The 25,615-nt window shown below is 37.5% G+C and overlaps 1 long non-coding RNA gene across 1 annotated transcript in view; it reads left to right on the top strand.

Annotated features, from left to right (window-relative positions):
* LOC147874230 (uncharacterized) overlaps positions 1–25,043 on the top strand; it is a 74,053-nt gene extending 49,010 nt beyond the window's left edge. Inside the window, exon 2 of the long non-coding RNA XR_015534430.1 lies at positions 24,979–25,043. This is a non-coding gene — a long non-coding RNA (uncharacterized LOC147874230). The remainder of the gene's footprint in view (positions 1–24,978) is intronic.
* The last annotated feature ends 572 nt before the right edge of the window (positions 25,044–25,615 follow it).

The following is a 25,615-nucleotide window of genomic DNA, read 5'->3' on the forward strand; positions in this document are numbered from 1 at the left end:
GTGTGCCTTTGTCCACCTCCCTCTTTTAAATTTTTAACAGACTGGCGTAATTTCACATAACCTGGTATGTGCGTTATACCATTTGATCACAAATCTCACACTCTTTAGTGTTCTACAACAATGTAAAATCGACACTAGCGGCTGTTATTATTGGGTCCTCGAATATTGTATGACATCAAATCTTGAAAACACAAAGCAACATCTTTTGCCCCATTACTGCTCTGAGCAATTCAAAACAACGCGTTAGCTGCATGAAACATTCATGCCATTTAGCTAATGGTCAATTGAAAGACAAGTGAAGACCCTCTGGAGATAGGTATGTACTATTTGATATGAAGATAAATATTGCACGTACATAAAATCTATACAAAAGATCATGCCTAAGCAGAAAGTTACATACTAAGATATGGAGCGAAATGATAATATTATGTCCTAAAAAACAGATGATTGAAAAGTAACGCAACGCATCTTCGACACATGTTTATTTTGTAACAATATAAATTAGGATGAAGTTAGAAAACAAAAAAGACAGTGTTATATTAAATGTCGGAAATGTCCTCCACATTCAGAGATCCCTTCATTCATTCTTTTCCATAAGTTTGATGCAACTCTGTGAAGAGTTCCTGTGTCACAGAAGTGGTTTTATTTTTATGGTATGATCATCTGCGCAAGACTCGAAATCACTTAAAATGCATTTTAATGTTGGGTTACAAATTTACATAATATTATATTGTCTAAGAACGTAAAGGTGACGTACAAAAGTAGGTTTAACGAGTTTTATCGGGAAATCAAAGTAAATTGTAACCTGTCAAAAGACTGCATCTAAGTAAGGTACTACACCGCTCAACAACCCAGAAGTCAGAAATCTTCATTTCACGCCTGTGAAAACCTCAAATCATAAAAATAAAATATTACTCTCCAAGGACAAGATGTTTTCGTACTTTCGGATTGACACCTCTTAGGTAATGGTTGTTTTCCTAAAGAAACGTAGAACCACCGAAGTTCCAGGCATTTTTTTCAAGATCATAAAAATAACTCCAGGAATGCAGTTCTGTTACATAAGGCAGTTTGTTTCACTCAGACATAAAAGAAATGATGTAGGCACATGTCTGTAATGCTTGACGTGATATTCTTTTTGCAATTTAATTATGATTGATGATGCCTATCTTCTGGGCTTCTACGCCGTATCTGGTTAAGGTTTGTTGACGTTGTACTGGCGCTAGCTGCCTCTATTATCAGGTCAATAATGGTTGAGTCAGCAAACACCTTTGAAAAGTCGATAAACTTCTAACAGGCTACACGGCGCAACAAACCCAGAAGACAGCCATCTTAAAAATCGTGGCTGTGAGAACTTGGAATCCTGTTGGACTTAGATAACATTTAATGCTTATAGCATAACTGGCATTTGTATGTAGGGTAAGGTCGTATAGTACCGGACAGGGTCCATTATCGGACAGTACTTACTTTACCGAAACGTCGCTAGTTAGTGACATATGTCAAATATCGGAGTCTTGCCTCTGTTCGTCACAGACGACAGCCCTTAGTTTGAGTAAATCCGTTGAGTGAATCTTTCAATTTGTACAAATTTTGAGCTACATTGTTTATCTTTGGAAGGCTGTATCAACTAATGCTGGTAAGTGAAACAATTACTCAATTTATTTTAATTTCGTTTTATCAACTACATACTGTATGTGTAGAATGATTTTGTTCCAGTAGTATGCACTGAGTATAGAGCAGCCATTTTCTCTTTACATGTCAGTCGTCTAATATCGGACAGTGTGGTTTCTGGTAGTACCGGACAAAGTACAATTCTCGAAAATATTATTTCAGAAGAAATACAATTTTGTTTGCTTCTGTTTTTCAACACTGATGATTGTATAACACTGTTATCTTTACTATTGGATAGATAACAGGTTTTGGTGTTCTTTATTTTTTTTTCAGGGATTTAAAATGGAATTTGTTATTAGAATGAACAAGAGCGAAACCAATGCAAAAAAGGAAAGGGGAACAATGGACAGAATATCAAATGAAAATTGTTATAGATAAGGTTAGGAATAAGGAGATATCGGTAAGGGAAGCAGCAGACACTTTTTCAGTCCCCATAATGATGAAAATGACACTCGTGATTGGTTGGTTCTGGTGAAATTTCACTGATGATTTGGAAGAAGAACTAGTCAGCCAAATAAAAAGCCTTACAACAGAGGTCATTATCAGTTCAGAAATGTTTGACTAGGACTGGATACAATGTCATTCTTGTCGTGGTTGGACGTATGAAAACGGAGCCGATACTGAAGTAAATATGACATATTACAAATGTGATTCCTGCAAAAGACATTTAGATTCATAAAAACTGAAAGTTTCTGTCAAAACTAAGAAAAACATTTTAAGTAAAGAAGTGTCTGATACTAGACACTAATTTTTGTAATGTTCAAAATGTGAACAATTTTTTACCACATTTTTCTTTACTTTTTTGACAAATTGTTTTAAATCACATTACATGTTTCAGGAAGAAAAAAGTTCAAATTTCTGAAAATTAATAAGATTTTTTAAAATTCATTAGGTGTCCGGTACTATACGAAATTCCCCTAACACCTTAAATAACATTCAATTACTCTTAATTTTGCGAAGAGACTATATTATATGTTCTCTTATTTTTCAGAATAAACAATATTTTTTCCCTTAACTGCACTAACCGCAAATTGGTCTTTATAACGAGTTGTGGGTTCTGATGCCTGTGTTACAGAAGACAGCGTATTGGGTGGGAATATGGCGGGAGTCTGGGTTCCAGCAAGATGTAATTCGGGTAGGATTTTTTTGGGGGTTAAGGATGAACCCATGTAGAGTATCGCCCACCGTTTTACGACAACGTAATGTGTGTCATAATTTAAGAAAGGAATCGCCAATCAATGCCCAAAAGCAATAATGAGCTCGTTGAAGAGTTTAGAGCACCCTCATGGCGTAACATTCGTAAAAACGTCAGAGACCTTGTCACATCATCAAGGATAATAATAACGTCATCGCTGAAGATTACTCTCCACCGCACAAGTCTGAGTGCCTGTCACGTTGGTATAATTCATTATAGAAACGTAAAAAAGCTCCCAATGATACAGCATTCATACCAAATTTAATGAAAATAGTTAGAAAAGCTCTCGGATTGTTGCATGTATTATGTTGTATGTTGATGGATGACAAAGTGAATTTAATAGGCGATTATAAATTGATAAAGCGACAGAGTATCAAATTTCGCTGCATAAATCGTCTTTGAACTTACTGAAGTAGATTCGGGTGGACACCTGAAAGCACTTACATGATATCACATAATGGCCAGGATAATGAAACCTTTTATAGATGGGCATCTTATAAATACTGCAAGGCAGCGGTTTTAGAACTAATAATATTCCAAAAAAGGAGAAGGAAGACCGTTACATAACCGTCTGTGTGTTCACTGTGTGCCGCAGAAGGTTACTGATGATTTCGCGAGAAGACTGATGTGTCCTAGTTGAACACGGAATGAAGCTTTCAGGCATGTCAGTTTCGTGACTGATGATGCGCCCTCCAAATCTGCATAAGAAATTGCCTGGTAACCTTAACAAAAGTGACAATACATTTGTCAAAGTGCGTCGTTTGTCAAGAAGTTAAACATGCAATACGCCCTTCATTATTCGAAACTAACGGTAACTGTGGGTTCAGAAATAAATTTAATGAAGTTGAGTGCCTTGAATTTGTTTGCAGAAACTAAATTCTAGCGTGGCAGTGTTAATTATTCTTACTTCTGTGACGTTCGTCGACTTAGTAAATATGTTAAGCTCAGACGTTCATTTAGAGAACTGAATGCAATAAATTTGTTGTAGAAATTAAGGAACTTTTCTGGAGTTCGAAGACGAAGAACGGAAGTATGGTTTTTCATTTCTAGTGCGCATCGTTGTACAAACGAACGATCTAAGTCTAAAACATCAAGACAAAGAAAAACACAAAGGGAACCTCTCATTATGAAAGTGTTCAGAAACAGTTAAGATTTTGGGTGTCACAAACTCGAAATTGTAATGTTATGAATTTTCGACATCAAAAAATAAATTTTCTGAAAATCAATATGAGAAGTACGCAAATAAAATGACAGCTTAGGTACGAGGGTTTCGTAAGAGAGTACGTAAACGACATTTAAACATTCGAGTAGTTACCACAGCCTCAATTTTAATCTTAGGGTGCAATCAGAATGTACATTCTTCAGAGAGCATTTACTTAATTTTCTTTTGTAGATTGGTGTCTCTAGCAGGACAAACACCTTTCACTATTTACAGCTGTATACTTTTTATACAACAGTCATAAGTCTACTCTCGTCGTATTTCATCTGACTCCTTACCTTTATTGTACTTCTGTTTCCGCTTAAACTACACTGAAGGACCACCGTATATTTAGTGGAGTTGTTAAATGTCTTGGAATCTTGGAACTTCTCTTCATCATCTCACAAGAAACTTTATCAACACATTTAGATATGAAATCTATTTCTGTGTTTTTTGAGGAAGTTTTCGTCAAATGTTAACAAATGTCGATTGAGGGCTCAGCCAGTTTTATTGCGCGTGAGGCTTTGATAATATTTAGTCCACGAATATGGGAGTATTTTGTCGGGATTACTAATTTCTAGGACTTTGTGCACTACCTTTTCTTAAAAGAACACTCTGTTTCGGAAGCTGTTTAGGTTACAAAGGTGGGAAAAGGGCAAGTAGTCAGTTGGGTTCGACAAAGGAGCTGATTTCCATCTACCAAATGTGTAGGTGTCATTCTCCCACTTTTTAACCTGAGGACAGAAGGTGTTCCGGTTTCCTAAATGCACTGTTTCTTCTTGAAAAATCTAAGAATTCATCAATCTCGATTGTAACACAGCATCATCAGTAGCCTTTAAAAATGGGCAAATAAAATGTTCTGTTATGAAGTTGCCCGACTACAATATTTGCTCAAACGTTGCTAGAATCAGTCAGCAATTGTCAACAGCGATGTTCTGCGTGGTTTTGATGTATTTGTCTTCTTTGCCGTGTGCGTACCTTGCATTTGACATTCACTGTCGTTTTTATCTGTTGTTCCATGAACAAGGACTTCAGACATCTCATTGCTCAAATATTATGAACTTTATCTGCATGATTGTATGCGCCTCGGTGCTTAGGAATTGGTGAAGTTTCTCTGCTCTTTCAATCAGTGGCGCTCCAGCAGCAATGTAGGGTATCAACATGAAATATTTTTTCTAGATAATAATTAGTAGGAAAATCCACGGAAAGGAATTCTCTAACCTGCAGTCAAGACCATAACCACGAAACGTGAAAATCTACGCAAACTGAGGAAGTGTAGTGTCACAGGTCGAGAGCAATTAAACAGGGAAGGGAGCTCATGAACTGCAATCTTCGGGTGCTGTAGCATCGTTATACATCAAATGTGAACTACACCCTACTAGTGTATTTTAACAATTTATTTTGGCTTACATTACATTACCATACGTTTCTTAACATTATATTACATTATCTTACATTACATTACCTTACGTTTCTTAAAATTATATTACATTGCCTTGCCTTGCCTTGCCTTGACTTGCCTTGCCTTGATTTGCCTTGTCGGACAAAGTGCTACATAAAACCAATGAATATCTCACCCTAAAGTGCCTGTTTATAATAATTGGAAACATTAGACTTAAACTTTATGAACCACAAATTCTGACATTTTTTTGTTAGACCATTAAGGTTACGTTGGATTATTGTTTTGATTTTTGCGTTCTGAGCGTAATGCCACTATATACTGTATGTATTTAAACGTTTGTACGTAAGTTTGAAAGGATAATTATTTTCGAGCTACATCATTCTTGAATACCTCAAAAGAATAGTGTCTTTAATATAAATCATATATATGATAAGACGTCTCCAAACAAATTCAAAACTCGAGTCTGTCCGTATATAACATTGCATCGTACATATTCACACACACATCTTTGTTGCTGCAATATTGTACTACATAAAATGTGATCGGTGCACGCCGATGTTCGTTGATACTGAATTGAGATCTAAAAGAGATGAAAACTCATAATATGACAACTCAATAATTCTGCCAATAACTTAAATATTATTAATTGGATAATAGTGCTACTTTATACCAATGAATATCTTACCTTAATGTATATGTTTATAAAAATTGGAAACTTTTCTCTCAACTTTATGAACCTCCTATTCTGACACTTTTAGTACGACTTGTAATGTAACGGTCGACTAATGTTTTGATTTTTGCGTTCTGACCCGTGTGACACTAAACACTTATTGTATTCTAACGTATATACGTAATTTTGAAAGTATAAAAATTTCGAGTTACATCATATTTGAATACCTCAACAGAATAGTGTTTTTAATATAAATTATGAATAAATTACGTATGAGTTTTGAAGTTTGTTTGAAGACGTCTTATCATATAAATGTTTTATATTAAAATGACTATTCTTTAATGTATTCAAACATCATGTATCTCACACATCATATTCCTGTCAAACTCAGTGAAGATGTTATGATTCAAAAAGTATATATTGATAGATAGCTCTGTAAGTAAAGAGCAAAACATTAATTCACCAGTACAGTACATGTCGTGGAAAAGAATTCCAGAAATGGTGGTTCATAACCTTGAATGGATGTTTCAAATTATTATAAACATGTACATTAGGGTTAGATATTCATCGGTTTGAAGTAGCACTTCTGACCGATTAATACGGGTGGAGTCCACAAAGTAAGTTTCCCACTCGTCCCACAGCTAGCAAACCTTATATTGCCCGAAGCGACTGTGCGTACGTGATAGAGCAATGAAGTAGCATGGTTTGATTTTTGAGTTCTGATCTTTGTGCCACTAAATTCATTTTGAATTTTAACGTTTATATGTATTTTTAAAATGATGACATTGTTCGAGGTACATCATGCTTCATTACCTCAAAAGAATAGTGTTTTTAATATAAAATATGTATATGATAAGAGGTCTTCAAACAACTATCAAAACTCAAAATTGTCTGTAACTTTCATTTCATCGAATAGAATCACACATCTTTATAATTGAGATTTTCTTCAAAATACAATGTGATTTCTGTGCGCCGATGTTCGTTGATACAGAATAGTGAGCTATTCAGAGTTTAAAACTCATAATATGTTAACACTACATTCTGCCTGTTTGTTAAACAATATTAATCGGACTAAGGGCTACTTTATACCAATGATATCAAAACCTAATGTATATGTTTATAATAATAGGAAACAATTCCCTTCAACTATATGAATCACCATTTCTGACAATTATTGGACGACCTGTTAAGTACGGGTTTAATAATGTTTGAATTTTGCGTACTGAGCCGTGGGTCACTAAAACTGATTGTATTTTCACGTTTGTACGTATCTTTGCAAGGATGACGATTTTCGATGAACATAATGCATGATTTCCTTAATAGAATAGTGTTTTTTATATAAGATATGTATATAATAAGAAAACCGTCAAAACACATGGCTGTCTGTAGATAACATTGCATCATATATATTCACACACATCTATGTTTCTGCGATAATCCCCGACGAACTCTGTGGTCGCTGCACACCGATGTTCGTTTATACAGAATTGTGTGCTGTTTAGAGCTGAAAACGCATAATATGACAACACACAAATCTCCTTGTAACTTACATAATAATAATCTGACAAAAGAGCTACTTTAGAGCAATTAATATCTATCCTTAATATAAATGTTTATAATAATTTAAAATTATTCCCTGCAACTTTATTAATCACAACTTCTAAGAGTATTTGTACTAACTGTAATGTACGGATGGTCTAATGTTTTGATTTTTGCGATCTGATATTTGTGCCACTAAATTCTGTTTGCATTTTAACGTTTATATGTTATTTTAAAAAAATAACATTGTTCGAATTATATCATGCTTTATTACCTCAAAAGAAACGTGATTTTAATATAAAATATTTATATGATAAGATGTCATCAAAAAACCATCAAAAACTCAAATTTGTCTGTATATTTCATTGCATCGTAAATAATCACACATATCTTTGTAACTGAGTATTCCAAAACGTTACATGTCGTCGCTGTTCTGCGATGTTCGTTGATATAGAATCGTGAGTTTTTCTGTTCTTAAAACGAGTAGAATGACAACAACTACTGTAACTTAAATAATATTAAACAGGAAAAAGTTTTACATTAAATAAATGTATATCTAATCTAAATGTATATGTTTATAAAAATTGGAAACATTTCCCGTCAACATTATGAAACTCCATTTCTGATAATTTTTTATGTTCTGAAATATACTGGTGGACGTACGTTTTTGAATTTTGTGTTGTGAGCTGTGTCCACAAATTACTGTTTGTATTTTTACGTTTGTATGATATATTAAAAGGATAACATTGTTCGATGAACATAGTGCCTGATTTCTTTAAATGAATGGTGTTTTTTATATAAGAAATGTATATGATAAGACGTCTTCAAACAACCGTCAAAACTCATGTCTGTCTGTAGATAACATTGCATCGTATATATTCACAAACATGTGTGTTTCTGCGATAGTCCCCGACGAACTCTGTGGTCGCTGCACGCCGATGTTCGTTGATACAGAATTGTGAGCTATTCAGAGCTGAAAACGCATAATATGACATTACACTAATCTGCTTGTAACTTACACAATATTAATCGGACAAAGGTGCTACTTTAGAGCAATTATGGATCAGCGAACATCGGCGTGCAAGGATTAACGGGTGTGTGTGAATATATACATTCCAATATTATCTACAGAGAGACATGAGTTTTGAAGGACGTTTGAAGACGTCTTATCATATACATGTATTATATAAAGAAACACTATTCTTTTAAGGAAATAATGCATTATGTTCATCGAACATTAACATCCTTGCAAAGATACGTACAAACGTGATAATACAAACAGTATTTAGTGACACACGGCTCAGTACGCAAAATTCCAACATTAGTCAAACCGTACATACCAGGTCGTCCAATAATCGTCAGAAATGGTGATTCATCAAGTTGAACGGAATTGTTTCGGAATATTATAAACATACACGTTAGCGTTTGTTATCATTCGTTTAAAGTTGCACTTTTGTCTGATTAATATTGTTTAAATTACAATCAGAATGTTGTGTTAACATATTATGCGTTTTAAACTCTTATTAGCTCACTATTCTGTATCAACGATCATCGGCGCACAGCAACAACATAGTATTTTGGAGAATATCTCAGTTACAAAGATATGTGTGTTTATATACGATGCAATGAAATTTTTCAGACAAATTTGAGTTTTGATGGGTTTTTTATGACGTCATATCTAATACATATTTTATATTATAAACAAATTTCTTTTGAAGTAATAAAGCATGATATACCTCGAACATTGTTATCCTTTTAAAATAACATATAAACGTTAAAATACAAACACAATTTAGCGGCACAAATATTAGATCGTAAAAATCAAAACATTACACCATCCGTACATTACAGGTTGTACAAAAACTGTTAGAAGTTGAGGTTCATAAAGTTCGAGGGAATATTTAAAATTATTATAAACATGTATATTTAGGATACATATTAATTGCTTTAAAGTAGCACTTTTGTCCGATTATTATTATGTAAGTTACAGGCAGATTAGTGTGTTGTCATATTCGTTTTAAGCTCTGAATAGCACACTATTCAGTATCATCGAACATCGGCGTGCAGCGACCACAGAGTTCGTTGGGGATTATCGCAGAAATAAAGATGTGTGTGAATATACACGATGCAATGTTATCTACGGACATACTTGACTATTGATGTTTGTTTGAAGACGTCTTATCATATACATGTTTTATATATATATATATAAACACAATTCATTTGCGCTAATCAAGCATGATGAACCTCGAACAATGATATCTTTTCAAAATTACATACAAACGTAAAAATACAAACAGTATTTTGTGTATACAGCTCACAACGGAAAATTCAAAACATTAGTCCAACCGTATATTTCAGATCGTCCAAAAACTGTCAGAAATTAGTTTCATAATGCTGACGGGAAATGTTTCCAATTATTATAAACAAATACAGTAGGGTTAGATATACATTTATTTAATGTAAAACTTTTTTCCGTTTAATATTATTTAAGTTGCAGGAAAATTAGTGTGTTGTAATTCTACTCGTTTTCACCTCTGAATAACTCACAATTCTGTATCAACGAACACCGCCGAACAGCGACCACATGAATCGTTTGAGAATATCTCAGTTACAAAGATATGTGTGATTGTATTACGATGCAATGAAACTTAAAGACAAATATGAGTTTTGATGGTTTTTTGATAACATCTGATCATATATATATTTTATATTAAAATCACATTTCATTTGAGGTAATAAATCATGATATACCTCTAACAATGTTATCCTTTTGAAATAACATATGAACGTTAAAATACAAACAGAATTTAGTGGCACAAATATTAGATCGCAAAAATCAAAACATTACACCATCCGTACATTACAGGATGTACAAATACTGTTAGAAGTTGAGGTTCATAAAGTTCGAAGGAATATTTAAAATTATTATAAACATGTATATTTAGGATACATATTAATTGCTTTAAAGTAGCACTTTCGTCCGATTAATATTATGTAAGTTACAGGCAGATTAGTGTGTTGTCATATTATTCGTTTTAAGCTCTGAAAAGCACACAATTCTGTATCATCGAACATCGGCGTGAAGCGACCACAGAGTTCGTCGGGGATTATCGCAGAAATAAGGATGTGTGTGAATATATACGATGCAATGTTATCTACGGACAGACTTGAGTTTTGATGTTTGTTTGAAGACGTCTTATCATATACATGTTTTATATATATAAACACAATTCATTTGAGCTAATCAAGCATGATGAACCTCGAACAATGATATCTTTTCAAAATTACATACAAACGTAAAAATACAAACAGTATTTTGTGTACACAGCTCACAACGGAAAATTCAAAACATTAGTCCATTTCTGACAGTTTTTGGACGACCTGAAATATACATTTCAGGTCGTCCAAAAACTGTCAGAAATGGAGTTTCATAATGTTGACGGGAAATGTTTCCAATTATTATAAACATGTATATTTATGATAGATATTAATTGCTTTAAAGTAGCACTTTTGTCCGATTAATATTATGTAAGTTACAAGTAGATTACTGTGTTGTCATATTATGCGTTTTCAGCTGTGAATAGTATACAATTCTGTTTCTACGATCTTAAGCGTGCAGCTACCACAGAGTTCGTCGGAAATTATAGCAGAAATAAAAATGTGAGTGAATATATACGATGCAATGTTATCTACAGACAGACTTCAGTTTTGATGGTTGTTTGAAGACGTCTTATCATATACATGTTTTATATTAAAAATACAATTCAATTGAGCTAATCAAGCATGACGTACCTCGAACAATGTTATCCTTTCAAAATTACATACAAACGTAAATATACAAACTATATTTTGTGGATACAGCTCAAAACGGAAAATTCAATACATTAGTCCACCCGTATAATTCAGGTCGTCCAAAAACTGTCAGAAATGGAGTTTCATAATGTTGACGGGTAATGATTCAAATTATTATAAATATATACAGAAGGGTTAGATATACATTTATTTAATGTAAAACTTTTTTCCGTTTAATATTATTTAAGTTACAGGAAAATTAGTGTGTTGTCATTCTACTCGTTTTCACCTCTGAAAAACTCACAATTCTGTATCAACGAACACCGACGAACAGCGACCACATGAAACGTTTGAGAATATCTCAGTCCACCCGTATTTTTCAGGTCGTCCAAAAACTGTCAGAAATGGTTTTTCATAATGTAGACGGGAAATGTTTCCAATTATTATAAACATATACAGTAGGGTTAGATATACATTTATTTAATGTAAAACTTTTTTCCGTTTAATATTTTTTAAGTTACAGGAAAATTAGTGTGTTGTCATTCTACTCGTTTTCACCTCTGAAAAACTCACAAATCTGTATCAACGAACAGTGCCGAACAGCGACCACATGTTACGTTTGAGTCTATCTCAGTTACTAATATATGTGAGATTATACACGATGCAATGATATTTACAGACAAATTTGAGTTTTGATGGGTTTTTTCTGACGTTTCGTCATATACATAATTTATATTAAAATCACATTTCTTTTGAGGTAATAAAGCATGATATACCTCGAACAATGTAATCCTTTTGAAATAATATATAAACGTTAAAATACAAATAGAAAATAGTGGCACAAATATCTGATTGAAAAAATCAAAACTTTAGACGATCCGTACATTACAGGTAGTACAAAAACTGTTAGGAGTTGTGGTTCATAAAGTTGAAGGGAAATAATTCAAATTTTTATAAACATTTACATTTAGGATATATATTAATTGCTTAAAAACTAGCACATTTGTACGATTAATATTATGTAAGTTACTGGCAGATTAGTGTGTTGTCATATTATGTTTTCACCTCTCAATAGCAATCAATTCTGTACCAACGAACATCGGTGTGCAGCAACCACAGAGTTCGTCGGGGATTATCGCAGAAATAAAGATGTGTGTTAATATATATTCGATGCAATGTTATCTATAGACAGACTTGAGTTTTGATGGTTGTTTGAAGACGTCTTATCATATACATGTTTTATATTAAAAACATAATTCATTTGAGCTAATCAAGCATGAAGTACCTCGAGCACTGTTATCCTTTCAAAATTACATTCAAACGTAAAAATACAAATTTTTTTGTGGCACAGCTCACAACGCAAAATTCTAACATTTGTCCACCCGTATATTTCAGATCATCCAAAAAAAAAGTCTGAATTGGACTATCATAATGTGGACGGGAATTGTTTAAAATTTTTATAAACATATACATTAGGGTTACATATACATTTTTTTAATGAGAAACTTTTTTGCGTTTATTATTATTTAAGATACAGGCAAATTAGTGTGTTGTCAATCTACTCGTTTTCAGCTCTAAAGAACTCACAATTCTGTATCAACGAACAGAACCAAACAACGAGCACATGAAACGTTTGAGAATATCTTAGTTACGAAGATATGTGAGATTATATATGATACAATGAAATTTTTCAGACAAATTTGAGTTTTGATGATTTTTTGATGACGTCTTATCTAACACATATTTTATATTAAAATCACATTTCTTTTGAGGTATTAAAGCATAATATACCTCGAAAAATGTAATCCTATTAAAATAAGATATAAACGTTAAAATACCAACACAATTTAGTGGCACAAATTTCTGATCGCAATAATCAAAATATTAGACCATCCGTATATTACAGGTAATACACAAATTGTTAGAAGTTGTGGTTCATAAAATTGAAGGTATATAATCCCAATTAATATCAACATGTTTATTTATGAAAGTTATTAATTGCTTTAACCCAGCACTTTTGTTCCAATAATACGAGGGTCGCTCATTAAGTAATGCCCCACATTTTTTTTCTCAGAACATATTTATTCAAGATGGCTGAAATTTAGTGACAATATAAATCAATGTTTCCTTTACACATACTATTTTTCCACATAGTCCCCATCAACTTGTACAGTTTTACGCCAGCGTGGAACAAGTGCATGCATGCCTTGCCGGTACCAGCTCTTGTCCTGTGCACGTAGCCATGTCCTCACTGCTTGAATAACGCTCTCGTCATCTTCAAACCTTGTTCCGCGGATAGCATCTTTAAGTGGCCCAAAGAGATGGAGTCGGAGAGTGGATGGGGCAGCACCGTTCAACCAAATTTGGTGATTTCTTCCCGGGTTCTCGGACTTGTGTGAGGGCGTGCATTGTCATGCAGGAGCAAAATTTCTGCTGGATGCTTGTGATGCCGAACTCGTCGGAAACGCTTCTTGAGGGTTTCCAGGGTCATAATGTACGCGTCTGAATTGATGGTCGCACCTCTTGGCATCACATCCACAAGAATGACCCCATCACTGTCCCAAAAGACAGTCATCATGACTTTTCCGGCGGAGGGAGTTGACTTGAATTTCTTCTTTCTCGGTGATAGAGGATGATGCCACTCCATTGACTGCCTTTTTGTCTCCGGCTCAAAGTGGTGTATCCAGGTTTCGTCACCTGTAATGATCCGGGACAGAAAGATCTCTCCCTCAGTATCAAAACGCTCCAACAATTCAGAAGAAATCGTTTTCCTTTGAATCCTGTGGTCTGCTGTGAGACTTCGTGGAACCCATCTTGCGCACACCTTCGAATATGCAAGAGCCCGGATAATTGCAATTACACTTCCATTGCTGACTGAAAGCTGTTGGACCAATTGTCGAGTTGTGATGCGCCGATCCTCACGAATAATGGCATCCGCGCGGTTCAACATGTCTGGAGTGGTGGCTGTGGCAGGACGCCCAGAGCGCGGCAGATCACGGAGCTCGGTTTCTTCACTTCCTGAAGCTTTAACTCTCTTAGCCCAGCGACCAACGGTGCTCCTATCGACTGCACAGCTTCCATACACAGCACACAAACGTTTATGAATGTTCACCACAGTTTCTTTTTCAGCAACAAAAAATTCAATTACAGCTCGTTGATTGTAACGAGAGTCGTTCACAGACGCCATTTTAACAGTTCACTACAGCTCCGCTATCGGTTGGAATCATTTGAAACTCCGTACACGAACGCGGGATACATCAAATCTCAAGCGTGTAAAAGTACACTTTTCTATCTTCATTATTGGCTGAGAAAAAAAATGTGGGGCATTACTTAATGAGCGACCCTCGTATTATGTAAGTTACAAGCAGATTACTGTGTTGTCATTCTACTCGTTTTCAACCTTGCCGAGCCACGCCTTGCCTTGCCTGTTCTTGCCTTGCCTGCCTTGCCCTACCTTGCTTTGCCTAGCCTTGCCTTGCCTTACCATGTCTCGCCTTGACCTGTTCCGCCTGACCCGGCCTGCCCTCCCCTGACCTGCCTTGCCTTGCCTTGCCTTGTCTTGCCTTGCCTTGAATTGCCTTGCCGTGCCTTGCCCTGCCCTGCCCTGTTCTCCATGACATGCTATGCCCTGCCGTGCATTGCCCTGACCCGCCTGAACCGCCCTGCCCTGCCCTGCTCTGATCTGATCCGTATTACCCCTGCCCTGCCATGCTTTGCGAGCACTGTGGTCTACACTCTGGCGATGTGGCAGTTCTCGCGTGGCAAGACAAGAAGCGAGTCACCATGTTATCAACATACCACAAGGATGATATGCGTGTGACTATAAACAAAGCAAAGCAAGAACAAACAAAGCCTCAGGTTGTTCGTGATTACAACAAAAACATGCTGGGAGTGGATCTGAAGGATCAAATGTTACAGCCGTACCTGCTGGAACGAAAGAAGGGAACAAAGTGGTACATGAAATTATTCAAACGATTACTTAATGTTGCAATACATAATGCTATGATCATGTACCGCTCCCTCCCGAATAACAAAAACGTAGACACCCTGAAATTCAGAATTTCATTAGCACAAGGACTAGTGGAAAAACACGGTCTTGGTGTTCCGCGTCCTGTACACGGCCGTCCGTCAATTGAGGCCCCACCCAAAAGACTCTCAGAACGACATTTCCCGGGGCGTATTCCACCAACAGGAAAGAAGGCAAAACCACAAAAAAGATGTGTCGTGTGTACGAAACGCAGGATAAGAAGAGAATCCATTTATTGGTGTAGTTAATGTGAGGTAGGGTTGTGTATAGATGAATGTTTTAGAAACTATTATACGAAACTGATCTTCTAATCCACCTGCTTCCATTGCTCACACATTGGGTGCTCATCTTATAAGGTAAGATTATAAAACCATCTTTTAAGAGGATTTCGGTGAAAAATTCATAATTATATCTCATATAGTTCAAAAGTTATGACAAAAGAGTATTTTACAGCAAAATTTAAACGGGCATTTAAAAAATACTACCGCAGGAATAGCACGACAGCGGTATATGCTGGGTATTTAAACCACCACGTCGACGGGCTAGAGGCAGCATACCTCGCACCCTCCCCGGCCCTGAATTGAGTCGGACATGACCGAGTGCTTCAGCGGGGGTTTCCCAGTCTTCAATAAGACTGGGAAACCCCCGCTGAATCCTCAACGCGAAGCACACGGACTGGAAAACTATTCTGATCTCTGCCAGGGGCTCGCTTCTGCGTGATTTCGCCAACAGAAATACCTGCTTCATCTACAGGCCGCATTCCCAAACCACGGCTTCTTACACACACAAAACGCAACCCCCGACGTCCTTGATATTGTCCTCAACAAGGACTTCGTCCTACCGGTGCACCTGACTGTCAGCTCCGAACTCAGCTCAGATAACCTGCCCGTCCTCATCGACACAACGTGCCGATCGTCTTTCAAAACCTGCCTGATAGCCTGGACTTCGCGAGAATAGATTGGGCTGCATTCCAGGCTTGCTTCGAAAGCTGACTCCCGGGAAATCCCGTGGTAAACGACGAGGAGGCAATCGACAAGTGCGTCGAGGAACTGACCAATGCTATCCTGGAATCCACAGCAGTGTCCGCTCCCAAGCTTCGACCCCGCGATGACAGGCGACGGCTTCTGCCCGCTAGTATTCGTGATGAAATACGCCTCAAGAACTGGTTGAGTAGGCGGTGGCAGGTCTCGAGGGTCCCTGCTCTTAAGACCCAGGTCAATCGACTCCAGAGGTCGGTGACCTATCGTCTCAACGTGTGGCGGAACGAACTGTGGATCGACACGTTGCGAGGACCAGTCGCTTTGGAAGATGACCAAGCGGGTGATGAGTGTCCCCACTCCGTCACCCCCTTGCCAGTGAAGGAAGGACTGGCTCACTCGAACCCCGAGAAGGCAGAAGCCCTGGCCGACGACCTTGAGGTCCAGTTCCAGCTGGTAGACAACCCGTCGGACCCGGTTATAATTGACATGGTTAACGAGGCGATGCGAGCATACGAGTATGTTCCCGCAAGTGAACCGAAATTAACCAGTCCGTCGGAGGTCACAAAGGCCATCAAGAGACTCAAGTTTGGCAAGGTTCCGAGCCCCAACGGTATACCGAACAGGGTCCTGAGACATCACTCACGACGCGTGATAACATTTCTCACTTCCCCTCAGCATGGAAACACGCACGCGTGGTGTCCATACTGAAACCGAGGAAGGACCTCAAGATGCCTCCTTCCTACAGACCAATCAGTCTTCTTGACACTGTCGCAGGAGAATATCCTACTAACGTCGGTCCAACACGAGGTCATGCGAACGCGGGCTGCTGCGCGATGAGCAGTTTGAGTTTCGACCCAGGCACAGCACGTAGATGCAGCTGGCCTGCATTGTCGAAAGGGTCAACAGAAGCAGTTAAACGGAATGCATCCCAGTTCTTACATTACATTACCTTACGTTACATTATATTACATTATATTACATTACTTTGTCTTGCCTCGCCTTGCCTTCTCTTGACTTACATTACATTACCTTACGTTACCTTACATTACATTACATTGTCTTGACTTGCCTTGCCTGGCCTTACATTACATTACCTTACGTTACATTATATTACATTATATTACATTACTTTGTCTTGCCTTGCCTTGCCTTCTCTTGACTTACATTACATTACTTTACGTTACCTAACATTACATTATATTGCCTTGCCTTGCCTTGCCTTACATTACATTATCTTACGTTAACTTACATTATATTACATTGCCTTGCCATGCCTTACATTACATTACCTTACGTTACTTTACTTTACTTTGCATTGCCTTGCCTTGCCTTGCCTTGAATTACATTGCCTGACATTACATTACCTTACGTTACATTACAATACATTACATTACATTGCCTTGCCTTGCCTTCCCTTGCCTTCCATTACATTACCCTAGGTTACCTTACCTTACATTACATTGCCCTTCCTTGCCTCTCCTTGCCTTGCCTTGCCTTACATCATATTACCTTACGTTACCTTACATTACATTATATTGACTTGCCTTACATTACAATACCTTATATTACCTTACTTTACCTTACATTACATTAAATTGCTTTGACTTGCCTTGCCTTGCCTTGCTTTGCCTTGCTATGCCTTGCCTTGCCTTGACTTGATTTGCCTTGACTTGCCTTTCCTTGCCTTGACCTAATTTATAGTACCTAACGTTACCTAACATTACATTACATTGGCTTGCCTTAACTTGTTTTGCCTTATCTTATATTACATTACCTTACGTTACATTACATTACATTGCCTTGCCTTGCCTTGAATTTCCTTTGCCTTGCCGTGCCTTGAATTTGCTTTGCCTTGCCTTGCCTTGCCTTGCCTTACATTACAATACCTTAAGTAACCTTACATTACATTACATTGGCTTGCCTTACCTTGCCTTGCTCTGCCTTACATCACATTACCTTACGTTACATTACATTACAATACATTGCCTTGCATTGCCTTCTCTTGACTTGCCTTACTTGCAAAGCAAGGCAAGGCAATATAAATAACGTAATGTAATTTAATTTTAAGGCAAGTGTAGGCAACGTAGTGTAGTGTAAGGTAAAGTAAGTTAATGTAATGTAAGGCTAGGAAAGGCAAGGCAACTCAAGAATGATTAATTACTTGGCATATGTCATCAATAAACAAGTTGAAAAGTAGAGGACCCAAAACAGATCCCTGTGGAACTCCAGAGAGGACTACAAAAGGAGACGAAAGAGTTCCAGAAACGCGAACCTGGGATTGTCTGTCGGTTAAGTAACTACGAAACCAGTGTACATAACCATCAGAGAGTCCAAAAGCACTGAGCTTGTTGAGTAATAGATTGTGATCAAATGCACTGCTAAGATCAAAATAAACAGCATCAGCTTGACCCTGGGAGCCAACTATTGGGTTAATAAAATCAAGATAAGTTACGAGATTAGTAACTGTAGATTTAGATTTAGTAAAACCATGCTGACAAGGATTTAATTTCTACTTTATGTAATGTAAGATATGATTATAAATAACAAGTTCAAATAATTGGAAAAAGTATTAAGTATAGAAATGGGTCGGTAGTTACTAACAGTGGCCGAGACCTTTTTTAAAAGCAGGAACTACTGCTGCCTGTTTCCATAAAATAGGGAAATAATTCTGTGCTAAACTTAGATTAAAGATGTGCTTGAGAACAGGAACAAAGATCTCCGAACAATCCTTTATAACAAAGCTAGGAATGTCATCAAGTCCGACAGATTTGGAAGGTCTCAGACGACGAATTGCTTTACAAATGTCCAATTCGGAGATAGGGGCTAAAGACAAGAAGTCAGAGGACTCCACAGGGGAAGGGGATACGCCTAAAGAGGTACTGTAGACCGACTGAAAATGCTTAGCAAATGCATCGGCAACAGAATGGGGTTCAGCCAAATGAGTGCCGTTAACCTCAAGCTGAATACAGGTGGAATTTCTTTTTCTACGTGACGCCACGTATTTCCAAAATTGCTTGGGTTGCGACTTTAAATTGTCGTCAATCGACTTCAACCAAATATGTCTGTCAGACTTGATTGTAGCCTTCACTAGCTTGCGATAGAAGGAAAATTTACTATAAAAATAATCAGAGTTGTTCTTTTTAAAACGTCTGTAAAAGAAATCTTTCTTCCAGATGTAGTACCGTAAGGCACTCGAAAACCAGTGGGGGTAACTTAAGGTAATGTAATGTTAGGCAAGGCAAGGCAAGGCAAAGCAAAGCAAGGCAAGGCAAGGCAAGGTAATATAATGTAAGATAACGTATGGTAATGTAATATAAATCAAGGCAATGTAATGTAATGTATGTAAAACTTGAGGTTCTCACAGCGGTGAGTATGAAAATTTCTGTCTTCTTGGTTATTGCGCTGTGTAGTCTGGTCGATGTTAACCAACGTTTCAGAGGTCATACTGCCTCCGTCATCAGGGCGATGAATATGCCAATAGGACCAACCAACCAAAGAAGCTAACTGAGGGCAGAGGCCTGCGCAAGCGCAAGCATCGTCCCTACCTAGGTGAAACCATTCCTGCGCACAAGACGCATTGCTGGAAATGGTAAACGGTCGTAATATAGAACGGAAATTTTGCTAACGCTAACGGGGTTTCGTCGTGGCGGGAGCCTCGACCATTCAAACTGGGATTTGTTGCTGCTGATGGGAGGTTATCCTGTCAGGCAAGTTGTCGAAGGAATTTGGTTGGTTGGGTCTCTAGGGTATGAACCCAGAGAGGGAGGGGCCGTTTCGGCTGAAGGCCTCTGCGGCATGGGGGGAAGATCACTTCAGCTGATGGCCTCCATGATCGGGGGAAAGGGTGGCGGGCCGTGCCCCTATTAAGTTATACCCTGGCATTCGCCTTACAACTGAGGAAAGCACGGAAAACCTCAGTCAGGGTAGCCGAGTAGTCTAACCACTCGTTGTGCTGACTTGGCCGTCTTTTGGGGATGGCTTCGGCTGGCCTGCTGAACATCAGTCGCCCTCGGTTGCCCTTGGGTGAACTCTGGCAGCCCTCATTCGGCACGAGTGTCTTCCGAGTTGCCGAACTAAGGGGTTCCCCACACCAGCTAACCTCGAGTCAAACCTCTCAGTTAGTGCTCTGATGTGGTCGGCAAAGAAAGGGACCCCCAGATCCTCATGTATTTGCCTGTTACTAACGTACCAGGGCGCGTTAGTAACAATTCGAAGACACTTGGATTGCAGAACTTGCAGCTTCTGGACGTGGCTGTGGGCAGCTGACCTCCAGATCGGGCATGCGTAATCCATTATGGGACGGATGAGCTGCTTATAGAGTAGTACACCGTTCCTGATTGACAGGCCACTTCTCCTATTGATAAGCGGGCCTAGCACACCTAATCGTTGCGCTGCCTTCTTTCCCACTTGGTTGACGTGCGCCGACCAAGTAAGCCCGGCGTCAAGGGTGACCCCCAGATACTGCGCTGTATGCCAATAGGGTGTGAGGAGTTGGATTTTATAGGCAGGGAAGTGAAAGGTGTAGCCTGCCCCGAGCCAATGGGGGCAGGTATGGGAGGGGACCAACGGTAGCACGTGCTACCATTGGTCCACTACCATACTCATCGCCCTGATGACGGAGGCAGTATGACCTCTGAAACGTTGGTTAACATCGACCAAACTATACAGCGCAATAACCCAGAAGACAGAAATCTTAATGTAATGTAAGTTAACGTAAGTTAATGCAATGTAAACAAGGTAAGGCAAGGCAATTCAATGTAATGTAATGTAAGGTAACGTAATATAATTTAACGCAAGGTAAGGCAAGGCAAGGCAAGGCAATGTAAGTCAAGGCTAGGCAAGGCAATGTAATGTAATGTAAGGTAACTTAAGGTATTGTAATGTAAGGCAAGGCAAGGCAAGGCAAGGCAAGGCAAGGCAAGGCAAAGCAAGGCAAGGCAAGGCAAGACAAGGCTATGTAATGTAATTTAATGTAAGGCAAGGCAACGTATTGTAGAGTAAGGTAACTTAAGGTAATGTAATGTAAGGTAAGGAAAGGTAAGGCAAGGCAAGGCAATGTAATATAAGGTAACGTAAGGTAATGTAATGTAAGGCAAGGCAAGGCAAGGCAAGACAAGGCAAAGCAAGGCAAGGCAAGGAAAGACAATGCATGGCAAGGCAAGGTAAATCAAGACAAGACAAGGCAAGGCATTGTAATGTAATGTAAGGTAACGTAAGTTAAAGTTCGGACTGCAGCTCCATAATATGGGGATTTCCTTTCAACATGTATAAATTTTTATATGTACACTTTTAAGTAGTGGATATATTCTCATCAAGTTTCATATTTTAATATCGTGTAATCTAAAAACAGTTCTGCCCAATAGTGCATAAAGACACTGAGGTATAAACATACAAATTTAGTAGTTTATGAAAAGCCATTATTATGTGTTTCCTTTATTTTTGGTCTTATAGGTGATTTAATAATTCTGTAATAACAGCATACATTATTTAACATTCTGTAAGATGTTTGGATGATCTTGAACAGTCTTTTAGTAAGGGTGGTGGAAGAAGTTGTCATGACCTGTTTTAGTATAATATCTTTTCTTTCATAGAACCAAGGAAAACTTATAGACTTCAAAAACCAGTGTTCCAGTCAAGAATGATGAAGTTAAAATTATACACATGTAATCGATCAACCTTTTAGTCAAGACACAAATTGCGTTCCCCATGGATGGAAGTCAGATGCAATATGCTTATTATGAGTCCTTCATTCCCTTAGAGTGGACATATCTGTGAAGATGATTAACTGTGTTAATTAGTGAACACTTTTATGTGTTTAATGACACTTTGTCAACTGCATTTGTTATGCAATATTGATTGGCAGGATAATTGTAAAAAAATTACTTGTAAGTTGTGTCCTAGTTTAAGTCATCACAATATTTTTGGAATGACAGAATGGCCAGATTCTGGACTGAGATTTCAGCCAAGGTGAATGCGATGCAGGAATTCTGATCACTGTACTGTAATATTGAGAAGTTAGTGGAAGTGTTGGTACATTTGTTGCAACGTTCTCTGTAACGGAACAGTTTTTGTTAAGTCTCTTTTCTCCATGACATGTTTCTCGGAAGATAAGTGTGAGACATTTTGATGTTACTATCAGATTTTATTACTTCAATATTTGTCTTGTGTTGTAGAATAAACTTCGTACATTGCTTGCGAAATTGTGCCAATAAATTGTTTATCTTTAAATTGTAGTTCATTGGGGAGTCATTGAGATTCACCAAAATGCACCATACTGTACATGTGTTATTTAAATATTACTGCTGTTGCAGGCATCACTGGTCCATGACTTTCTGAAAGAACTGCCTCTCATCAGTGGGAGAATTAGTATCATATGCGTCGCAAGAACCATGGCTGTTCACAGCCTCTATGCGGCAGAACATCCTGTTTGGGCAGCTCATGGATAGGAACTGGTACAGACAAGTGGTGTGGGCTTGTGCTCTTGAAGGAGACTTCCAGCTGTTGTCCCATGGTGACATGACTATTGTGGGGGAGAGGGTTGTCACTCTGAGTGGTGGGCAAAGAGCAAGAATCAACCTGGCAAGGTGTGATTGTATTTGTTGTTTACCAGAATTCTAACCAGTTAGTTGCACTATTGTGTTTACACACAAACCAAGTATGCAACTTTAACAAGCAGTTTTTCATAGAATATTTATTAAGATAAATAGATTAATTCTGAAAAAAATTTCATCAAAGGGAGTAGTTTCTAGTAATAAATCTATAAGAAATTACAATTTGTTTTTCAGAAATTGTGTCTGCCAAGTCATCACAAGTTGTTGGTCATGTAATTAAAGATATGTCATTGAGAAAGCAGAACCAAGTAATTTATTTCACTGCAAGTGTAAAACGTTTTCCACTTTCAAATGAGCTATTAATTACAAAAATTAAGCAATTGATATTTTCCGTTTGTGTTCCATTTTGATCTAGAAATACAGTCTTTAAAAGTACGAGAGAATTTTAAATTTTTTTATCACTTCCCAGTCTACAGTATATTGTTGATGGATTGAAACACAACTGTCTCATCCCAGTTCCTGACCAGAATTACATGACTCACCACAAGGTACAAATAGTAACTGCTACAGAAATTATTCACACACAACAGTATATCTGTGTTTAATATCATGCTAATTACTGGTAATTCTTATGTGTGAGGATACGTATGTATATACTGTTGAATAGCATGCTTTTTGTGCAAATTGTATGTGAAATATGGTTTCACTGGAAAGAATCAGAGAATCATAAATTCCAAACACAACAGTCTATAAACTTATTAGCAAAGGCAAGTGTTCTCTGTGTTTAAGAACCTTCATTTCATAATCGCCCATTAGGGCGAGACAACAAGTAAGTGTCACATCAATATGAAATAAGAAGTATTGCTTTGAACATGTTTAACAACATTTTAAAGAGTAAATGATTTTGTTAATATTGCAAAGTGAATTGAGACAGTGAAATATTAAGGCAACGCTGATTAAGGTGCGTGCTGTCTAAGATCATAATTTAGAATCTTGCTGGGATACTTGATTTTCGGCTTCTTTGATCTTCTGATATTGAACACCTTGTAATGGGTTGAATTCAAGTAATTGGAAAAAACAGCGTGCAAAATTTATTCACAATCTCAAAACTTACTTCCATTCCGAAGATTTCGGATTATTATATTAGTGAAAGGAGCAGAGAAAGAGATGATAATAGCAGATGGAATATCTAGTTGACTTGTTATTGTCCATCGACCATTCACCGTATTTATTTATTTAACAAAACTTAAAATATTTATTCAGTGTCATCGAACATCATGGAACCTTCATGGCGGCTTCCGAAAAAATCGCGTGTAGTATTTTCCTAAGGCGTCATACATGAGCGTCCAAGTTTCAGTCAGGTTGAGCTTCCAGTTTTCGTTAATGAATTTGTTCGTGTTATCCTCTGAAAGAGCGAGACATACCATAAATCACTAAGGGTTTTGCACAACTTCTCAGCTCACGTAATAATCTCCTTGGAACTACAGAATTTTTCATTTCTCCCAGCAGTTTCTGAGAAGTGCATTTCTCTGCTCAAACAGTATGTTACTAAATTGCACGAGTATTCAGCTCACCTAGTAGATCGCCTATGATTGATAAGGTTCCAATTCTACCTACCAATTTGTTTCGCTCTTCGTCAGCTCGTTTAGTAATTTGTGAAAAATTTCACAAATTCTCGTTTCAACTGGAAATATGCTTAAACTCCACATGTTTGGTGCTTCCGTAGAATATTTTGTAACAACTATATAATTTTCAGCTCGCCTAACATTTCTTTTTTCGAAATTACATCACAGCTAATCTTGTATTTTGTTTACATCTGCAAAAAATTCTTATCTCACATATAGAACTAAAAAATTCCTACTCACCTAGTAACGTGTTTCCGTTGAATAAGTTATCTAGTTGAATTTTGAAAACCTGAGGTTCCATCAACAATTTGAAGTCCTAGAGTACTAGGTACACTTCTCCGTTATCCAGCTTAGTTAAGTTGTAACTGGTCGTATACTTTATATCGCAGTCATCTGGAAGAAAATGAAGGAAACTGCGATGTTAAAAGTTTTTCTTGAACAGGTACTAAATGTTTCGCTGATCATAAAGAATTAGTTTTTAAAAATGATTTCTGTCACCCTCGGTGGACTAGAGGTTAATGTTTTAGCCACCCTACAAAAGGTTCGCGGGTTTTTAAAGGTGATAAAAACCCGTATCACAACTTTCTTCTTAGGGGAAGTAAAGTTGTCGGTCCCACGTCGTAGAATTACGGCATGTAAACAACTTTACGAAGATGATCGATATGTTTCGCTAGCAAAATTACCAGGCAGTTCTCATACATGTCTCCCCTGATTCTCTAATAGATGGCCTTCGCAGACATATCAGGATTGAGCACAAATTGTGCTGAGGCACTTACTATTCAAAATGCACTTCAAGACTAATAGGACAAGTTGCCTTGAGCAACTGTCCTGGAATGGTCCAATACTTCGAGTGTAAATGAATGAAAAATAAATTCCCTCCATTGAATTTTATCCTGGATTTTTATGTTTACATATGAAGATCGTAACCAAATATCTCTAAAATTCATTCGGGTATCCATGAGATT

Source organism: Zootermopsis nevadensis, unplaced genomic scaffold (genome assembly GCF_977971745.1).
Source record: "Zootermopsis nevadensis isolate Lab colony 2312 unplaced genomic scaffold, Znev_1.0 Znev_ptg000010l, whole genome shotgun sequence".
In the NCBI taxonomy this organism is placed as follows: Eukaryota; Metazoa; Arthropoda; class Insecta; order Blattodea; family Termopsidae; genus Zootermopsis; species Zootermopsis nevadensis.